The sequence below is a fragment of the Pongo pygmaeus genome, chromosome 10, assembly GCF_028885625.2.
Source record: "Pongo pygmaeus isolate AG05252 chromosome 10, NHGRI_mPonPyg2-v2.0_pri, whole genome shotgun sequence".
NCBI classification, from domain to species: domain Eukaryota; kingdom Metazoa; phylum Chordata; class Mammalia; order Primates; family Hominidae; genus Pongo; species Pongo pygmaeus.
In genome coordinates this window covers 54,763,685-54,781,960 of record NC_072383.2, presented here as the reverse complement: position 1 = coordinate 54,781,960, position 18,276 = coordinate 54,763,685, and the positions used below count along the sequence as shown (strand labels likewise).

The 18,276-nt window shown below is 42.2% G+C and overlaps 1 protein-coding gene across 1 annotated transcript in view; it reads left to right on the top strand.

The window, feature by feature from the left end:
* LOC129009666 (retinol dehydrogenase 16) overlaps window positions 1-18,276 on the top strand; it is a 34,424-nt gene that overhangs the window by 9,640 nt on the left and 6,508 nt on the right. The gene's annotated exons all lie outside the window — the stretch shown is intronic.

The following is an 18,276-nucleotide window of genomic DNA, read 5'->3' as shown; positions in this document are numbered from 1 at the left end:
GTCCTTCACATCCCTTGTAAGTTGGATTCCTAGGTATTTTATTCTCTTTGAAGCAATTGTGAATGGGAGTTCACTCATGATTTGGCTCTCTGTTTGTCTGTTATTAGCATATAGGAATGCTTGAGATTTTTGCCCATTGCTTTTGTATCCTGAGACTTTGCTGAAGTTGCTTATCAGCTTAAGGAAATTTTGGGCTGAGACGATGGGGTTTTCTAAATATACAATCATGTCATCTGCAAGCAGGGACAATTTGACTTCTTCTTTTCCTAATTGAATACCTTTATTTCTTTCTCCTGCCTGATTGCCCTGGCCAGAACTTCCAACACTATGTTGAATAGGAGTGGTGAGAGAGGGCATCCCTGTCTTGTGCCAGTTTTCAAAGGATGTGCTTCCAGTTTTTTCCCATTGAGTATGATACTGGCTGTGGGTTTGTCATAAATAGCTCTGATTATTTTGAGATACGTCCCATCAATACCTAGTTTATTGAGAGTTTTTAGCATGAAGGGCTGTTGAATTTTGTCAAGGCCTTTTCTGCATCTATTGAGATAATCATGTGGTTTTTATCTTTGGTTCTGTTTATATGATGGATTATGTTTATTGATTTGCGTATGTAGAATCAGCCTTGCATCCCAGGGATGAAACCAACTTGATCATGGTTGGTTTTTGTTGTGCTGCTGGATTTGGTTTGCCAGTAGTTTATTGAGGATTTTTGCATTGATATTCCTCAGAGATATTGGTCTAAAATTCTCTTTTTTTGTTGTGTCTCTGCCAGGCTTTGGTATCAGGTTGATGCTGACCTCATAAAATGAGTTAGGGAGGATTCCCTCTTTTTCTATTGATTGGAATAGTTTCAGAAGGAATGGTACCAGCTCCTCTTTGTACCTCTGATAGAATTGGGCTGTGAATCCATCTGGTCCTGGATTTTTTTAGGTTGATAGGCTATTAATTATTGCCTCAATTTCAGAGCCTGTTATTGATCTATTCAGGGATTCAACTTCTTCCTGGTTTAGTCTTGGGAGGGTGTATGTGTCCAGGAATTTATCCATTTCTTCTAGATTTTCTAGTTTATTTGCATGGAGTTGTTTATAGTGTTCTCTGATGATAGTTTTTATTTCTGTGCAATCAGTGGTGATATCCCCTTTATCATTTTTTATTGAGTCTATTTGATTCTTCTCTCTCTTCTTTGTTAGTCTTGCTAGTGGTCTATAAATTTTGTTGATCTTTTCAAAAAACCAGCTCCTCGGTTTATTGATTTTTTGAAGTGTTTTTTGTGTCTCTATGTCCTTGAGTTCTACTCTGATCTTAGTTATTTCTTGCCTTCTGCTAGCTTTTGAATGTGTTTGCTCTTGCTTCTCTAGTTCTTTTAACTGTGATGTTAGGGTGTCCATTTTAGATCTTTCCTGCTTTCTCTTGTGGGCATTTAGTGCTATAAATTTCCTTCTACACACTGCTTTAAATGTGTCTCAGAGATTCTGGTATGTTGTGTCTTTGTTCTCATTGGCTTCAAAGAACATCTTTATTTCTGCTTTTATTTTGTTATGTAACCAGTAGTCGTTCAGGAGCAGATTGTTCAGTTACCATGTAGTTGAGTGGTTTTGAGTGTGTTTCTTAATCCTGAGTTCTAGTTTGATTGCACTGTGGTCTGGGAGACAGTTTGTTATAATTTCTGTTCTTTTACATTTGCTGAGAAGTGCTTTACTTCCAACTATGTGGTCAGATTTGGAATAAGTGTGATATGGTGCTGAGAAGAATGTATATTCTGTTGATTTGAGATGGGGAGTTCTGTAGATATCTATTAGGTCCACTTGGTGCAGAGCTGAGTTCAATTCCTGGATAGCCTTGTTAACTTTCTGTCTCATTGATCTGTCTAATGTTGACAGTGGGGTGTTAAAGTCTCCCATTATTGTTGTGTGGGAGTCTAAGTCTCTTTTTAGGTCACTAAGGACTTGCTTTATGAACTTGGGTGCTCCTGTATTGGGTGCCTATATATTTAGGGTAGCTAGCTCTTCTTGTTGAATTGATCCCTTTACCATTATGTAATGGCCTTCTTTGTCTCTTTTGATCTTTGTTGGTTTAAAGTCTGTTTTATCAGAGACTAGGATTGCAACCCCTGCTTTTCTTGTTTTTCATTTGCTTGGTAGATCTTCCTCCATCCTTTTATTTTGAACCTATATGTGTCTCTGCACATGAGGTGGGTCTCCTGAATACAGCACACTGATGGGTCTTGACTCTTTATCCAATTTACCAGTCTGTGTCTTTTTTTTTTTGTTTTTGTTTTTGTTTTTTTCTTTTATTATTATTATTATTATTATTATTACTATTATTATTATACTTTAGGTTTTATGGTACATGTGCCCAATGTGCAGGTAAGTTACATATGTATACATGTGCCATGCTGGTGCGCTGTACCCACCAACTCGTCATCTAGCATTAGGTATATCTCCCAATGCTATCCCTCCCCCCTCCCCCCAACCCACAACAGTCCCCGAAGTGTGATGTTCCCCTTCCTGTGTCCATGTGTTCTCACTGTTCAATTCCCACCTATGAGTGAGAATATGCGGTGTTTGGTTTTTTGTTCTTGCGATAGTTTACTGAGAATGATGATTTCCAATTTCATCCATGTCCCTACAAAGGACATGAACTCATCATTTTTTATGGCTGCATAGTATTCCATGGTGTATATGTGCCACATTTTCTTAATCCAGTCTATCATTGTTGGACATTTGGGTTGGTTCCAAGTCTTTGCTATTGTGAATAATGCGGCAATAAACATACGTGTGCATGTGTCTTTATAGCAGCATGATTTATAGTCCTTTGGGTATATATCCAGTAATGGGATGGCTGGGTCAAATGGAATTTCTAGTTCTAGATCCCTGAGGAATTGCCACACTGACTTCCACAAGGGTTGAACTAGTTTACAGTCCCACCAACAGTGTAAAAGTGTTCCTATTTCTCCACATCCTCTCCAGCACCTGTTGTTTCCTGACTTTTTAATGATTGCCATTCTAACTGGTGTGAGATGGTATCTCATTGTGGTTTTGATTTGCATTTCTCTGATGGCCAGTGATGGTGAGCATTTTTTCATGTGTTTTTTGGCTGCATAAATGTCTTCTTTTGAGAAGTGTCTGTTCATGTCCTTCGCCCACTTTTTGATGGGGTTGTTTGTTTTTTTCTTGTAAATTTGTTGGAGTTCATTGTAGATTCTGGATATTAGCCCTTTGTCAGATGAGTAGTTTGCGAAAATTTTCTCCCATTTTGTAGGTTGCCTGTTCACTCTGATGGTAGTTTCCTTTGCTGTGCAGAAGCTCTTTAGTTTAATTAGATCCCATTTGTCAATTTTGGCTTTTGTTGCCATTGGTTTTGGTGTTTTAGACATGAAGTCCTTGCCCATGCCTATGTCCTGAATGGTATTGCCTAGGTTTTCTTCTAGGGTTTTTATGGTTTTAGGTCTAACATTTAAGTCTTTAATCCATCTTGAATTGATTTTTGTATAAGGTGTAAGGAAGGGATCCAGTTTCAGCTTTCTACATATGGCTAGCCAGTTTTCCCAGCACCATTTATTAAATAGGGAATCCTTTCCCCATTTCTTGTTTTTCTCAGGTTTGTCAAAGATCAGATGGTTGTACATATGTGGCATTATTTCTGACGGCTCTGTTCTGTTCCATTGATCTATATCTCTGTTTTGGTACCAGTACCATGCTGTTTTGGTTACTGTAGCCTTGTAGTATAGTTTGAAGTCAGGTAGCGTGATGCCTCCAGCTTTGTTCTTTTGGCTTAGGATTGACTTGGCAATGCGGGCTCTTTTTTGGTTCCATATGAACTTTAAAGTAGTTTTTTCCAATTCTGTGAAGAAAGTCTTTGGTAGCTTGATGGGGATGGCATTGAATCTGTAAATTACCTTGGGAAGGATGGCCATTTTCATGATATTGATTCTTCCTACCCATGAGCATGGAATGTTCTTCCATTTGTTTGTATCCTCTTTTATTTCCTTGAGCAGTGGTTTGTAGTTCTCCTTGAAGAGGTCTTTCACATCCCTTGTAAGTTGGATTCCTAGGTATTTTATTCTCTTTGAAGCAATTGTGAATGGGAGTTCACTCATGATTTGGCTCTCTGTTTGTCTGTTATTGATGTATAAGAATGCTTGTGATTTTTGCACATTGATTTTGTATCCTGAGACTTTGCTGAAGTTGCTTATCAGCTTAAGGAGATTTTGGGCTGAGACAATGGGGTTTTCTAGATATACTATCATGTCATCTGCAAACAGGGACAATTTGACTTCCTCTTTTCCTAATTGAATACCCTTGATTTCCTTCTCCTGCCTAATTGCCCTGGCCAGAACTTCCAACACTATGTTGAATAGAAGTGGCGAGAGAGGGCATCCCTGTCTTGTGCCAGTTTTCAAAGGGAATGCTTCCAGTTTTTGCCCATTCAGTATGATATTGGCTGTGGGTTTGTCATAAATAGCTCTTATTATTTTGAGATACGTCCCATCAATTCCTAATTTATTGAGAGTTTTTAGCATGAAGGGTTGTTGAATTTTGTCAAAGGCCTTTTCTGCATCTATTGAGATAATCATGTGGTTTTTGTCTTTGGTTCTGTTTATGTGCTGGATTACATTTATTGATTTGCGTATATTGAACCAGCCTTGCATCCCAGGGATGAAGCCCACTTGATCATGGTGGATAAGCTTTTTGATGTGCTGCTGGATTCTGTTTGCCAGTATTTTATTGAGGATTTTTGCATCAATGTTCATCAAGGATATTGGTCTAAAATTCTCTTTTTTTGTTGTGTCTCTGCCAGGCTTTGGTATCAGGATGATGCTGGCCTCATAAAATGAGTTAGGGAGGATTCCCTCTTTTTCTATTGATTGGAATAGTTTCAGAAGGAATGGTACCAGCTCCTCCTTGTACCTCTGGTAGAATTCAGCTGTGAACCCATTTGGTCCTGGACTTTTTTTGGTTGGTAAGCTATTGATTATTGCCACAATTTCAGCTCCTGTTATTGGTCTATTCAGAGATTCAACTTCTTCTTGGTTTAGTCTTGGGAGGGTGTATGTGTTGAGGAATTTATCCATTTCTTCTAGATTTTCTAGTTTATTTGCATAGAGGTGTTTGTAATATTCTCTGATGGTAGTTTGTATTTCTGTGGGATCGGTGGTGATATCCCCGTTATCATTTTTTATTGCATCTATTTGATTCTTCTCTCTTTTTTTCTTTATTAACCTCCTAGCGGTCTATCAATTTTGTTGATCCTTTCAAAAAACCAGCTCCTGGATTCATTTATTTTTTGAAGGGTTTTTTGTGTCTCTATTTCCTTCAGTTCTGCTCTGATTTTAGTTATTTCTTGCCTTCTGCTAGCTTTTGAATGTGTTTGCTCTTGCTTTTCTAGTTCTTTTAATTGTGATGTTAGGGTGTCAGTTTTGGATCTTTCCTGCTTTCTCTTGTGGGCATTTAGTGCTATAAATTTCCCTCTACACACTGCTTTGAATGCATCCCAGAGATTCTGGTATGTTGTGTCTTGGTTCTCGTTGGTTTCAAAGAACATCTTTATTTCTGCCTTCATTTCGTTATGTACCCAGTAGTCATTCAGGAGCAGGTTGTTCAGTTTCCACGTAGTTGAGCAGTTTTGAGTGAGATTCTTAATCCTGAGTTCTAGCTTGATTGCACTGTGATCTGAGAGACAGTTTGTTACAATTTCTGTTCTTTTACATATATTGAGGAGAGCTTTACTTCCAAGTATATGGTCAATTTTGGAATAGGTGTGGTGTGGTGCTGAAAAAATGTATATTCTGTTGATTTGGGGTGCAGAGTTCTGTAGATGTCTATTAGGTCCGCTTGGTGCAGAGCTGAGTTCAATTCCTGGGTATCCTTGTTGACTTTCTGTCTCGTTGATCTGTCTAATGTTGACAGTGGGGTGTTAAAGTCTCCCATTATTAATGTGTGGGAGTCTAAGTCTCTTTGTAGGTCAGTCAGGACTTGCTTTATGAATCTGGGTGCTCCTGTATTGGGTGCATATATATTTAGGATAGTTAGCTCTTCTTGTTGAATTAATCCCTTTACCATTATGTAATGGCCTTCTTTGTCTCTTTTGATCTTTGTTGGTTTAAAGTCTGTTTTATCAGAGACTAGGATTGCAACCCCTGCCTTTTTTTGTTTTCCATTTGCTTGGTAGATCTTCCTCCATCCTTTTATTTTGAGCCTATGTGTGTCTCTGCACGTGAGATGGGTTTCCTGAATACAGCACACTGATGGATCTTGAGTCTTTATCCAATTTGCCAGTCTGTGTCTTTTAATTGGAGCATTTAGTCCATTTACATTTAAAGTTAATATTGTTATGTGTGAATTTGATCCTGTCATTATGATGTTAACTGGATATTTTGCTCGTTAGTTGATGCAGTCTCTTCCTAGTCTCAATGGTCTTTACATTTCGGTATGATTTTGCAGTGGCTGGTACCGGTTGTGCCTTTCCATGTTTAGTGCTTCCTTCAAGAGCTCTTTTAGGGCAGGCCTGGTGGTGACAAAATCTCTCAGCATTTGCTTGTCTGTAAAGTATTTTATTTCTCCTTCACTTATGAAGCTTAGTTTGGCAGGATATGAAATTCTGGGTTGAAAATTCTTTTCTTTAAGAATGTTGAATATTGGCCCCCACTCTCTTCTGGCTTGTAGGGTTTCTGCCGAGGGATCCGCTGTTAGTCTGATGGGCTTCCCTTTGATGGTAACCCGTCCTTTCTCTCTGGCTGCCCTTAACATTTTTTCCTTCATTTCAACTTTGGTGTATCTGACAATTATGTGTCTTGGAGTTGCTCTTCTCGAGGAGTATCTTTCTGGCGTTCTCTGTATTTCCTGAATCTGAATGTTGGCCTGCCTTGCTAGATTGGGGAAGTTCTCCTGGATAATATCCTGCAGAGTGTTTTCCAACTTGTTTCCATTCTCCCCATCACTTTCAGGTACACCAATCAGACGTAGATTTGGTCTTTTCACATAGTCCCACATTTCTTGGCGGCTTTGCTCGTTTCTTTTTATTCTTTTTTCTCTAAACTTCCCTTCTCGCTTCATTTCATTCATTTCATCTTCCAGGGCTGATACCCTTTCTTCCATTTGATCGCATCGGCTCCTGAGGCTTCTGCATTCTTCACGTAGTTCTCAAGCCTTGGTTTTCAGCTCCATCAGCTCCTTTAAGCACTTCTCTGTATTGGTTATTCTAGTTATACATTCTTCTAAATTTTTTTCAAAGTTTTCAACTTCTTTGCCTTTGGTTTGAATATCCTCCCGTAGCTCGGAGTAATTTGATCATCTGAAGCCTTCTTCTCTCAGCTCGTCAAAGTCATTCTCCATCCAGCTTTGTTCCGTTGCTGGTGAGGAACTGCGTTCCTTTGGAGGAGGAGAGGTACTCTGCTTTTTAGAGTTTCCAGTTTTTCTGCTCTGTTTTTTCCCCATCTTTGTGGTTTTATCTACTTTTGGTCTTTGATGATGGTGATGTACAGATGGGTTTCTGGTGTGGATGTCCTTTCTGTTAGTTTTCCTTCTAACAGACAGAACCCTCAGCTGCAGGTCTGTTGGAGTACCTGGCCGGCCGTGTGAGGTGTCAGTTTGCCCCTGCTGGGGGGTGCCTCCCAGTTAGGCTGCTCGGGAGTCAGGGGTCAGGGACCCACTTGAGGAGGCAGTCAGCCCGTTCTCAGATCTCCAGCTGTGTGCTGGGAGAACCACTGCTCTCCTCACAGCTGTCAGACAGGGACATTTAAGTCTGCAGAGGTTACTGCTGTCTTTTTGTTTGTCTGTGCCCTGCCCCCAGAGGTGGAGCCTACAGAGGCAGGCAGGCCTCCTTGAGCTGTGGTGGGCTCCACCCAGTTCAAGCTTCCAGGCTGCTTTGTTTACCTAAGCGAGCCTGGGCAATGGTGGGCGCCCCTCCCCCAGCCTCGCTGCCGACTTGCTGTTTGATCTCAGACTGCTGTGCTAGCAATCAGCGAGACTCCGTGGGCGTAGGACCCTCTGAGCCAGGTGCGGGCTATACTCTCCTGGGGCACCGTTTCGTAAGCCCGTCGGAAAAGCACAGTATTCAGGTGGAAGTGGCCCGATTTTCCAGGTGCCGTCTGTCACCCCTGGAAGGGGAACTCCCTGACCCCTTGCACTTCCCGAGTGAGGCAATGCCTTGCCCCTGCTTCGGCTGGCGCACGGTGCGCTCACCCACTGACCTGCGCCCACTGTCTGGCACTCCCTAGTGAGATGAACACGGTACCTCAGATGGAAATGCAGAAATCACCCGTCTTCTGCGTGGCTCGCGCTGGGAGCTGTAGACCGGAGCTGTTCCTATTCGGCCATCTTGGCTCCTCCGCCCAGTCTGTGTCTTTTAATTGGAGCATTTAGCCCATTTACATTTAAGGTTAATATTGTTATGTGTGAATTTGATGCTGTTATTATGATGTTAGCTGGTTATTTTGCCCATTAATTGATGCAGTTTCTTCCTAGCATCAATGGTCTTTACAATTTGGCATGTTTTTGCAGTGGCTGGTACCAGTTGTTCCTTTCCATGTTTAGTGCTTCCTTCAGGAGCTCTTGTAAGGCAGGCCTGGTGGTGACAAAATCACTCAGCATTAGTTTGTCTGTAAAGGATTTTATTTCTCCTTCACTTATGAAGCTTAGTTTGGCTGGATATGAAATTCTGGGTTGAAAATTCTTTTCTTTAAGAATGTTGAATATTGGCCCCCACTCTGTTTTGGTTGTAGAGTTTCTCCCAAGAGATCCACTGTTAGTCTGATGAACTTCCCTTTGTGGGTAACCCGACCTTTCTGTCTGGCTGCCCTTAACATTATTTCCTTCATTTCAACCTTGGTGAATCTGACAATTATATGTCTTGGATACTCCTCTTCTCGAGGAGTATCTTTGTGGCATTCTCTGTATTTCCTGAATTTGAATGTTGGCCTGCCTTGCTAGGTTGGGGAAGTTCTCCTGGATAATATCCCAAAGAGTGTTTTCCAACTTGGTTCCATTCTCCCTGTCACTTTCAGGTACACCAATCAGACGTAGATTTGGTCTTTTCACATAGTCCCATATTTCTTGGAGGCTTTGTTCATTTCTTTTTACTCTTTCTTCTCTAAACTTCTCTTCTTACTTCATTTCATTCACTTGATCTTCAATCACTGATACCCTTTCTTCCACTTGATCGAATCGGCAACTGAAGCTTGTGCATGTGTCACATAGTTCTCTTGCCATGGTCTTCAGCTCCATCATGTCATTTAAGGTCTTCTCTACAGTGTTTATTCTAGTTAGCTATTCATGTAATTTGTTTTTGCAGGTTTTTAGCTTCTTTGTGATGGGTTCAAACATTCTCCTTTAGCTTGGAGAAGCTTTTTTATTACCCATCATCTGACGCCTTCTTCTCTCAACTCGTCAAAGTCATTCTCTGTCCAGCTTTGTTCCGTTACTGGCGAGGAGCTGCATTCCTTTGGAGGAGAAGAGGCACTCTGATTTTTAGAATTTTCTGCTTTTCTACTCTGGTTTCTCCCTGTCTTTGTGGTTTTATTTACCTTTGGTCTTTGATGACGGTGACATACAGACGGGGTTTTGGTGTGGATGTCCTTTCTGTTTGTTAGTTTTCTTTGTAGCAGTCAGGACCCTTAGCCTCATGGGAAGGGAAAGACCTTACCGTCCCCTAGGCCAACACCCATAAAGGGTCTGTGCTGAGGAGGATTAGTAAAAGAGGAAGGCCTCTTTGCGATTGAGATAAGAGGAAAGCCTCTGTTTCCCGCATGTCCCTGGGAATGGAAAGTCTCCGTGTAAAGCCGACAATTCATTCTATTCCGAGATAGGAGAAAACCACCCTATGGCTGGAGGTGAGATATGCTGGTGGCGATACTGCTCTGTTACTCTTTGCTACACTGAGATGTTTGGATAAACAGAAACGTAAATCTAGCCTACATGCACATCCGGGTACAGTACCTTCCCTTGAATTTATTTATGATGCAGATTCCTTTGCTCATATGTTTTCCTGCTGACCTTCTCCCCACCATCACCCCGTTCTCCTGCCGCACTCCCTGTGCCGAGATAGTGAAAATAGTGATCGATAAATACTGAGAGAACTCAGAGACCAGCACCAGTGTGGGTCCTCACATGCTGAGTGTGCCAGTCCCCTGGGCCCACTCTTCTTTCTCTATTCTTTGTCTCTGTGTCTTATTTCTTTTCTCAGTCTCTCATTTCCACCTGATGAGAAATACCCACAGGTGTGGAGGGGCAAGCCCCCTTCAAAGAAAAGTGGGTAAACAGGCACAGGACTGCTACATCGGTGAGCATAACTAATCCGATAAGCAGAGGTCCATGGGTGGTTACACACCCTGGAAAGAAATAAGCATTAGGACCATACAGGACACTCTATGACTAATGCTTAACGGAAAATGACTGGGGTGCTGGCATCCCTGTGTTCTTTTTTTAGATGGGAAATGTTCCCCCCCAGGCAAAAATGCCCCTAAGATGTATTCTGGAGAATTGGGACCAATTTGGCCCTCAGACGCTAACAAAGAAATGACTTATATTCTTCTGCAGTACCACCTGGCCACGATATCCTCTTCAAGGGGGAGAAACCTGGCCTCCTGAGGAAAATGTAAATTATAACACCATCTTACAGCTAGACCTCTTTTGTGGAAAGAAGGCAAATGGAGTGAACTGCCATATGTACAAACTTTCTTTTCATTAAGAGACAACTCACAATTATGTAAAAAATGTGATTTATGCCCTACAGGAAGCCCTCAGAGTCTATCTCCCTACCCCAGCATCCCCTGACTCCTTCCCCAACTAATAAGGACCCCCTTCAACCCAAAGGGACCAAAAGGGGATAGACAAAGGGGTAAACAATGAACAAAAGAGTGCCCATATTCCCCGATTATGCCCCCTCCAAGCTGTGGGAGATGGAGAATTTGGCCCAGCCAGAGTGTATGTACCTTTTTCTCTCAGACTTGAAGCAAATTAACACAGACCTAGGTAAATTCTCAGATAACCCTGATGTGTATGTACCTTTTTCTCTCAGACTTGAAGCAAATTAAAATAGACCTAGGTAAATTCTCAGATAACCCTGATGGCTATATTGATGTTTTACAAGGGTTAGGATAATCCTTTCATCTGACATGGAGAGATATAATGTTACTGCTAAATCAGACACTAACCCCAAATGAGAGAGGTGCCGCCATAACTGCAGCCCGAGAGTTCGGCGATCTCTGGTATCTCAATCAGGTCAATGATAGGATGACAACAGAGGAAAGAGAATGATTCCCCACAGGCCAGCAGGCAGTTCCCAGTGTAGACCCTCATTGGGACACAGAATCAGAACATGGAGTTTGGTGCCACAGACATTTGCTAACTTGCGTGCTAGAAGAACTAAGGAAAACTAGGAAGAAGACTATAAATTATTCAATGATGTCCACTATAACAGGGAAAGGAAGAAAATCCTATTGCCTTTCTGGAGAGACTAAGGGAAGCATTGAGAAAGCATACCTCTCTATCACCTGACTCTATTGAAGGCCAACTAATCTTAAAGGATAAATTTATCACTCAGTCAGCTACAGACATTAGAAAAAAAACTTCAAAAGTCCACCTTAGGCCTGGAGCAAAACTTAGAAACCCTATTGAACTTGGCAATCTCGGTTTTTTATAATAGAGATCAGGAGGGGCAGGAGGAATGGGACAAATGAGATAAGACAAAGGCCACCACTTTAGTCGTGGCACTCAGGCAAGCGGACTTTGGAGGCTCTGAAACACGGAAAGGCTGGGCAAATTGAATGCCTACTAGGGCTTGCTTCCAGTGTGGTCTACAAGGACACTTTAAAAAAGGTTGTCCAAATAGAAATCAGGCGCTCTGATTTTTAGAGTTTCCGGTTTTTCTGCTCTGTTTTTTCCCCCATCTTTGTGGTTTTACCTATCTTTGGTCTTTGATGATGGTGACGTACAGATGGGTTTTTGGTGTGGATGTCCTTTCTGTTTGTTAGTTTTCCTTCTAACAGTCAAGATCCTCAGCTGCAGGTCTGTTGGAGTTTACTGGAGGTCCACTCCAGACCCTGTTTGCCTGGGTATCAGCAGCAGTGGCTGCAGGACAGTGCATATTGGTGAACTGCAAATGCTGCTGCCTGATCGTTCCTCTGGAAGTTTTGTCTCAGAGGAGTACCCAGCTGTGTGAGGTGTCAGTCCGCCCCTACTGGGGGGTGCCTCCCAGTTAGGCTACTTGGGAGTCAGGGACCCACTTGAGGAGGCAGTCTGCCTGTTCTCAGATCTCAAGCTGTGTGCTGGGGGAACCACTACTCTCTTCAAAGCTGTCAGACAGGGACATGTAAGTCTGCAGAGGTTATTGCTGTCTTTTGTTTGTCTGTGCCCTGCTCCCAGAGGTGGAGCCTACAGAGGCAGGCAGGCCTCCTTGAGCTGTGCTGAGCTCCACCCAGTTCGAGCTTCCCAGCTGCTTTGTTTACCTACTCAAGCCTGAGCAATGGTGGGCGCCCCTCCCCCAGCCTTGCTGCTGCCTTGCAGTTTGATCTCAGACTGCTGTGCTAGCAATGAGCGAGGCTCCGTGGGCATAGGACCCTCCAAGCCAGGTGCGGGATATAATCTCCTGGTGTGCCATTTGTTAAGCCCATTGGAAAAGCGCAGTATTAGGGTGGGAGTGACCCGATTTTCCGGGTGCCATCTGTCACCCCTTTCTTTGACTAGGAAAGGGAATTTCCTTACCCCTTGCACTTCCCGGGTGAGGTGATGCCTTGCCCTGCTTCGGCTCATGCATGGTGTGCTGCACCCACTGTCCTGCACCCACAGTTCAGCACTCCCCAGTAGATGAACCCGGTACCTCAGTTGGAAATGCAGAAATCACCCGTCTTCTGCGTCGCTCATGCTGGGAGCTGTAGACTGGAGCTGTTCCTATTCAGCCATCTTGGCTCCACCCCTCTCTTGTAGGGTTTTTATGGTTTCAGGTCTAACATTTAAATCTTTAATCCATCTTGAATTAATTTTTGTATCAGGTGTAAGGAAGGGATCCAGTTTCAGCTTTCTACATATGGCTAGCCAGTTTTCCCAGCACCATTTATTACATAGGGAATCCTTTCCCATTTCCTGTTTTTGTCAGGTTTGTCAAAGATCAGATGGTTGTAGATGTGTGGTGTTATTTCTGAGGCCTCTGTTCTGTTCCATTGGTCTATATATCTGTTTTGGTACCAGTACCATGCTGTTTTGGTTACTGTAGCCTTGTAGTATAGTTTGAAGTCAGGTAGCATGATGCCTCCAGCTTTGTTCTTTTTGCTTAGGATTGTCATGGCAATACAGGCTCTTTTTTTGGTTCCATATGAACTTTAAAGCAGTTTTTTCCACTTCTGTGAAGAAAGTCATTGGTAGCTTGATGGGGATGGCATTGAATCTATAAATTACCTTGGGCAGTATGGCCATTTTCACGATATTGATTTTTCATATCCATGACCATGGAATGTTCTTCCATTTGTTTGTGTCCTCTTTTATTTCGTTGAGCAGTGGTTTGTTGTTCTCCTTGAACAAGTCCTTCACATCCCTTGTAAGTTGGATTCCTAGGTATTTTATTCTCTTTGAAGCAATTGTAAATGGGAGTTCACTCATGATTTGGCTCTCTGTTTGCCTGTTATTGGTGTATAGGAATGCTTGAGATTTTTGCACATTGATTTTGTATCCTGAGACTTTGCTGAAGTTGCTTCTCAGTTTAAGGAGGTTTTGGGCTGACGATGGGATTTTCTAAATATACAATCATGTCATCTGCAAACAGGGACGATTTGACTTCCTCTTTTCCTAATTGAATACCCTTTATTTCTTCCTCTTGCCTGATTGCCCTGGCCAGAACTTCCAACACTATGTTGAATAGGAGTGGTGAGAGAGGGCATCCTGTCTTGTACCAGTTTTCAAAGGGAAGGCTTCCAGTTTTTGCCCATTCAGTATGATATTGGCTGTGGATTTGTCATAAATAGCTCTTATTATTTTGAGATATGTTTCATCAATACCTAGTTCATTGAGAGTTTTTAGCATGAAGGGCTGTTGAATTTTGTCAAAGGCCTTTCCTGCATCTATTGAGATAATCATGTGATTTTTCTCGTTGGTTCTGTTTATATGCTGGATTACGTGTATTGATTTGTGTGTGTTGAACCAGGCTTGCATCCCAGGGATTAAGTCAACTTGATCAATGTGGGTAAGCTTTTTGATGTGCTGCTCGATTTGGTTTGCCGGTATTTTATTGAGGATTTTTGCATCGATGTTCATCAGGGATATTGGTCTAAAATTCTCTTCTTTTTGTTGTCTCTCTGCCAGGCTTTGGTATCAGGATGATGCTGGCATCATAAAATGAGTTAGGGAGGATTTCTTCTTTTTCTATTCATTGGAATAATTTCAAAAGGGATGGTACCAGCTCCTCTTTGTACCTCTGGTAGAATTCCACTGTGAATCCATCTGGTCCTGGACTTTTTTTGGTTGATAGGCTGTTAATTATTGCCTCAATTTCAGAGCCTGTTATTGGTCTATTCAGAGATTCCACTTCTTTCTGGTTTAGTCTTGGGAGGATGTATGTGCCGAGGAATTTATCCATTTCTTCTAGATTTTCTAGTTTATTTGTGTAGAGGTATTTATAGTATTCTCTGATGGTAGTTTGTATTTCTGTGGGATTGGTGGTGAAATCCGCTTTATCATTTTTTATCGTGTCTATTTGATTCTTCTCTCTTTTCTTCTTTATTAGTCTTGTTAGTGGTCTATCAATTTTTTTTGACCTTTTCAAAAAACCAGCTCCTGGATTCATTGATTTTTTGAAGGGTTTTCTGTATCTCTATCTCCTTCAGTTCTGCTCTTAGTTATTTCTTGCCTTCTGTTAGCTTTTGAATTTGTTTGTTCGTGCTTGTTTAATTCTTTTCATTGTGATGTTAGGGTGTGGATTTTTTATCTTTCCTGCTTTCTCTTGTGGGCATTTAATGTTATAAATTTCCTCCTACACACTGCTGTAAATGTGTCCCAGAGATTCTGGTACGTTGTGTCTTTGTTCTCATTGGTTTCAAAGAACATCTTTATTTCTGCCTTCATTTCGTTATTTACCCAGTAGTGATTCAAAAGCAGGTTGTTCAGTTTCCATGTCGTTGTTGGTTTTGAGTGAGTTTCTTAGTCCTGAGTTCTAATTTGATTGCAATGTGGTCTGAGAGACAGTTTCTTGTGATTTCTGTTCTTTGACATTTGCTGAGGAGTGCTTTACTTCCAACTATGTGGTCAATTTTGGAATAAGTGTGATGTGGTGATGAGAAGAATGTATATTCTGTTGATTTGGGTTGGAGAATTCTGTAGATGTCTATTAGGTCGGCTTGGTGCAGAGCTGAGTTCAAGTCCTGGATATCCTTTTTAACCTTCTGTCTTATTGATCTGTCTAATATTGACAGTGGGGTGTTAAAATCTCCCATTATTATTGGGGAGTCTAAGTCTCTTTGTAGGTTTCTAAGGACTTGCTTTATGAATCTGGGTGCTCCTGTATTGGGTGCATATATATTTAGGATAGTTAGCTCTTCTTGTTGAATTGATCCCTTTACTATTATGTAATGGCCTTCTTTGTCTCTTTTGACCTTTGGTGGTTTAAAATCTGTGTTATCAGAGAGTAGGATTGCAATCCCTGCTTTTTTTTTCTTTTTTTTCTTCCTATTTGCTTGGTGGATCTTCCTCCATCCCTTTATTTTGAGCCTATGTGTGTCTCTGCATGTGAGATGGGTTTCCTGAATACAGCACACTGATGGGTCTTGACTCTTTATCTAATTTGCCAGTCTGTGTCTTTTAATTGGGGCATTTAGCCTTTTTACATTTAAGGTTAATATTGTTATGTGTGAATTTGATCCTGTCATTATGATGTTAGCTGGTTTTTTTGCTCATTAGTTGGGGCAGTTTCTTCCTAGTATCAATGGTCTTTACAATTTGGCATGTTTTTGCAGTGGCTGGTACTTGTTGTTTCTTTCCATGTTGAGTGCTTCCTTCAGGAGCTCTTGTAAGGCAGGCCTGGCGGTGACAAAATCTCTCAGCATTTGCTTGTCTGTAAAGAATTTTATTTCTCCTTCACTTATGAAGCTTAGGTTGGCTGTATATGAAATTCTGAGTTGAAAATTCTTTGCTTTAAGAATGTTGAATGTTGGCCCCCACTCTCTTCTGGCTTGTAGAGTTTCTGCCAAGAGATCCGTTGTTAGTCTGATGGGCTTCCCTTTGTGGATAACCTGACCTTTCTCTCTGGCTGCCCTTAACATTTTTTCCTTCATTTCAACCTTCGTGAATCTGACAATTATGTGTCTTAGGGTTCCTCTTCTTGAGGAGTATCTTTGTGGTGTTCTCTGTATTTCCCGAATTTGAATGTTGGCCTGCCTTGCTAGATTGGGGAAGTTCTCCTGGATAATAACCTGAAGAATATTTTACAACTTGGTTTCATTCTCCCCATCACTTTCAGGTACACCAGTCAAATGTAGGTTTGGTTTTTTCACATAGTTCCATATTTCTTGGAGGCTTTGTTCACTTCTTTTTCTCTTTTTTCCCCAAAGTTCTCTTCTCACTTTATTTCATTAATTTGATCTCCAATCACTGATATTCTTTCTTCCACTTGATCAAATCAGCTATTGAAGCTTGTGCATGCATCCTGTAGTTCTCATGCCATGGTTTTCAGCTCCATCAGGTCATTTAAGGACTTATCTACACTATTTATTCTAGTTAGCGATTCATCTAATCTTTTTTCAAGATTGTTAGCTTCCTTGTGATGGGTTCCAACATCCTCCTTTAGCTTGGAGAATTTTGTTACTACTGACCTTCTGAAGCCTACTTCTGTCAATTCATCAAAGTCATTCTTCATCCAGCTTTTTTCCGTAGCTGGCAAGGAGCTGCGATCCTTTGGAGGAGAAGAGGCACTCTGGTTTTTTGAATTTTCAGCTTTTCTGCTCTGGTTTCTCGCCATCTTTGTGGTTTTATCTACCTTTGGTGTTTGATGTTGGTGACCTACAGATGGGGTTTTGGTGTGGATGTCCTTTTTGTTGATTTTGAGCTATTCCTTTCTGTTTGTTAGTTTTCCTTCAAACAGTTTCCTCAGCTGCAGGTCTGTTGGAGTTTGCTGGAGGTCCACTCCAGTCCCTGTTTGCCTTGGTATCACCAGCGGAGGCTGCAGAACAGCAAATATTGCAGAACAGCAAATATTGCAGAACAGCAAATATTTCAGAACAGCAAATATTGTTGCCTGATCCTTCCTCTGGAAGCTTTGTCCCAGAGGGGCACCCGCCTGTATGAGATGTCAGTCGGCCCCTACTGGGAGGTGTCTCCCAGTTAGTCTACACAGGGTTCAGGGACCCATTTGAGAAGGCAGTCTGTCTGTTCTAAGAGCTCAAACACCATGCTGGGAGAACCACTCCTCTCTTCAGTGCTGTCAGACAGGGATGTTTAAGTCTGCAGAGGTTCCTGCTGCCTTTTGTTCAGTTATGCACTGCCCCCAGAGGTGGAGTCTATAGAGGCAGCAAGGCTTCCCTTGCTGCAGTGGGGTCCACCCAGTTTGAGCTGCCCAGCTGCTTTGCTTTCCTACTCAAGCCTCAGCAATGGTGAACGACCCTCCTCCTGCCAGACTGCTGCCTTGCAGGTTGATCTCAGACTACTGCATTAGCAGTGAGCAAGGCTCTGTGGGAATGGGACCCGCCAAACCAGGCACGAGATATAATCTCCTGGTGTGCCATTTGCTAAGACCATTGGAAAAGTGCAGTATTTGAGCAGGAGTGTCTTGTTTTTCCAGGTACAGTCTGTCACGGCTTCCCTTGTCTAGAAAGGGAAATCCCCTGACCCCTTACACTTCCTGGGTGAGGCAATGCCCTGCCCTGCTTCAGCTCACCCTCCGTGGGCTGCACGCACTGTCCAACCAGTCCCAGTGAGATGAACCAGGTACCTCAGCTGGAAATGCAGAAATCATCCATTTTCTGCATCGATCACAGTGGGAGCTGCAGACCGGAGCTGTTCCTGTTTGCCCATCCTCTCCCTGCTTTCTTTACCTCTGAGGTTGGATTCTCCCTGTGGGATCCTGCAATCCTTCTGCCCCAAAAAAACTATTATAGCAGGAGGGAACCTGTTTCTGCTCACTCTTTGCCTTCTCCTTCTCATCCTAGAGAGCCTGACTGTGCCCTAGTTTTCTGAGGAGTGAGTGATTCTGGGGTGCGGAGCTGGATGAGGAAACTCAGGCTCAGAGAGGGATTTCCACCTAATGTGCCTGGAAACCATGTGTAGCTACCCAATAAGGCCTTTCTATGTTCAGAAGGTC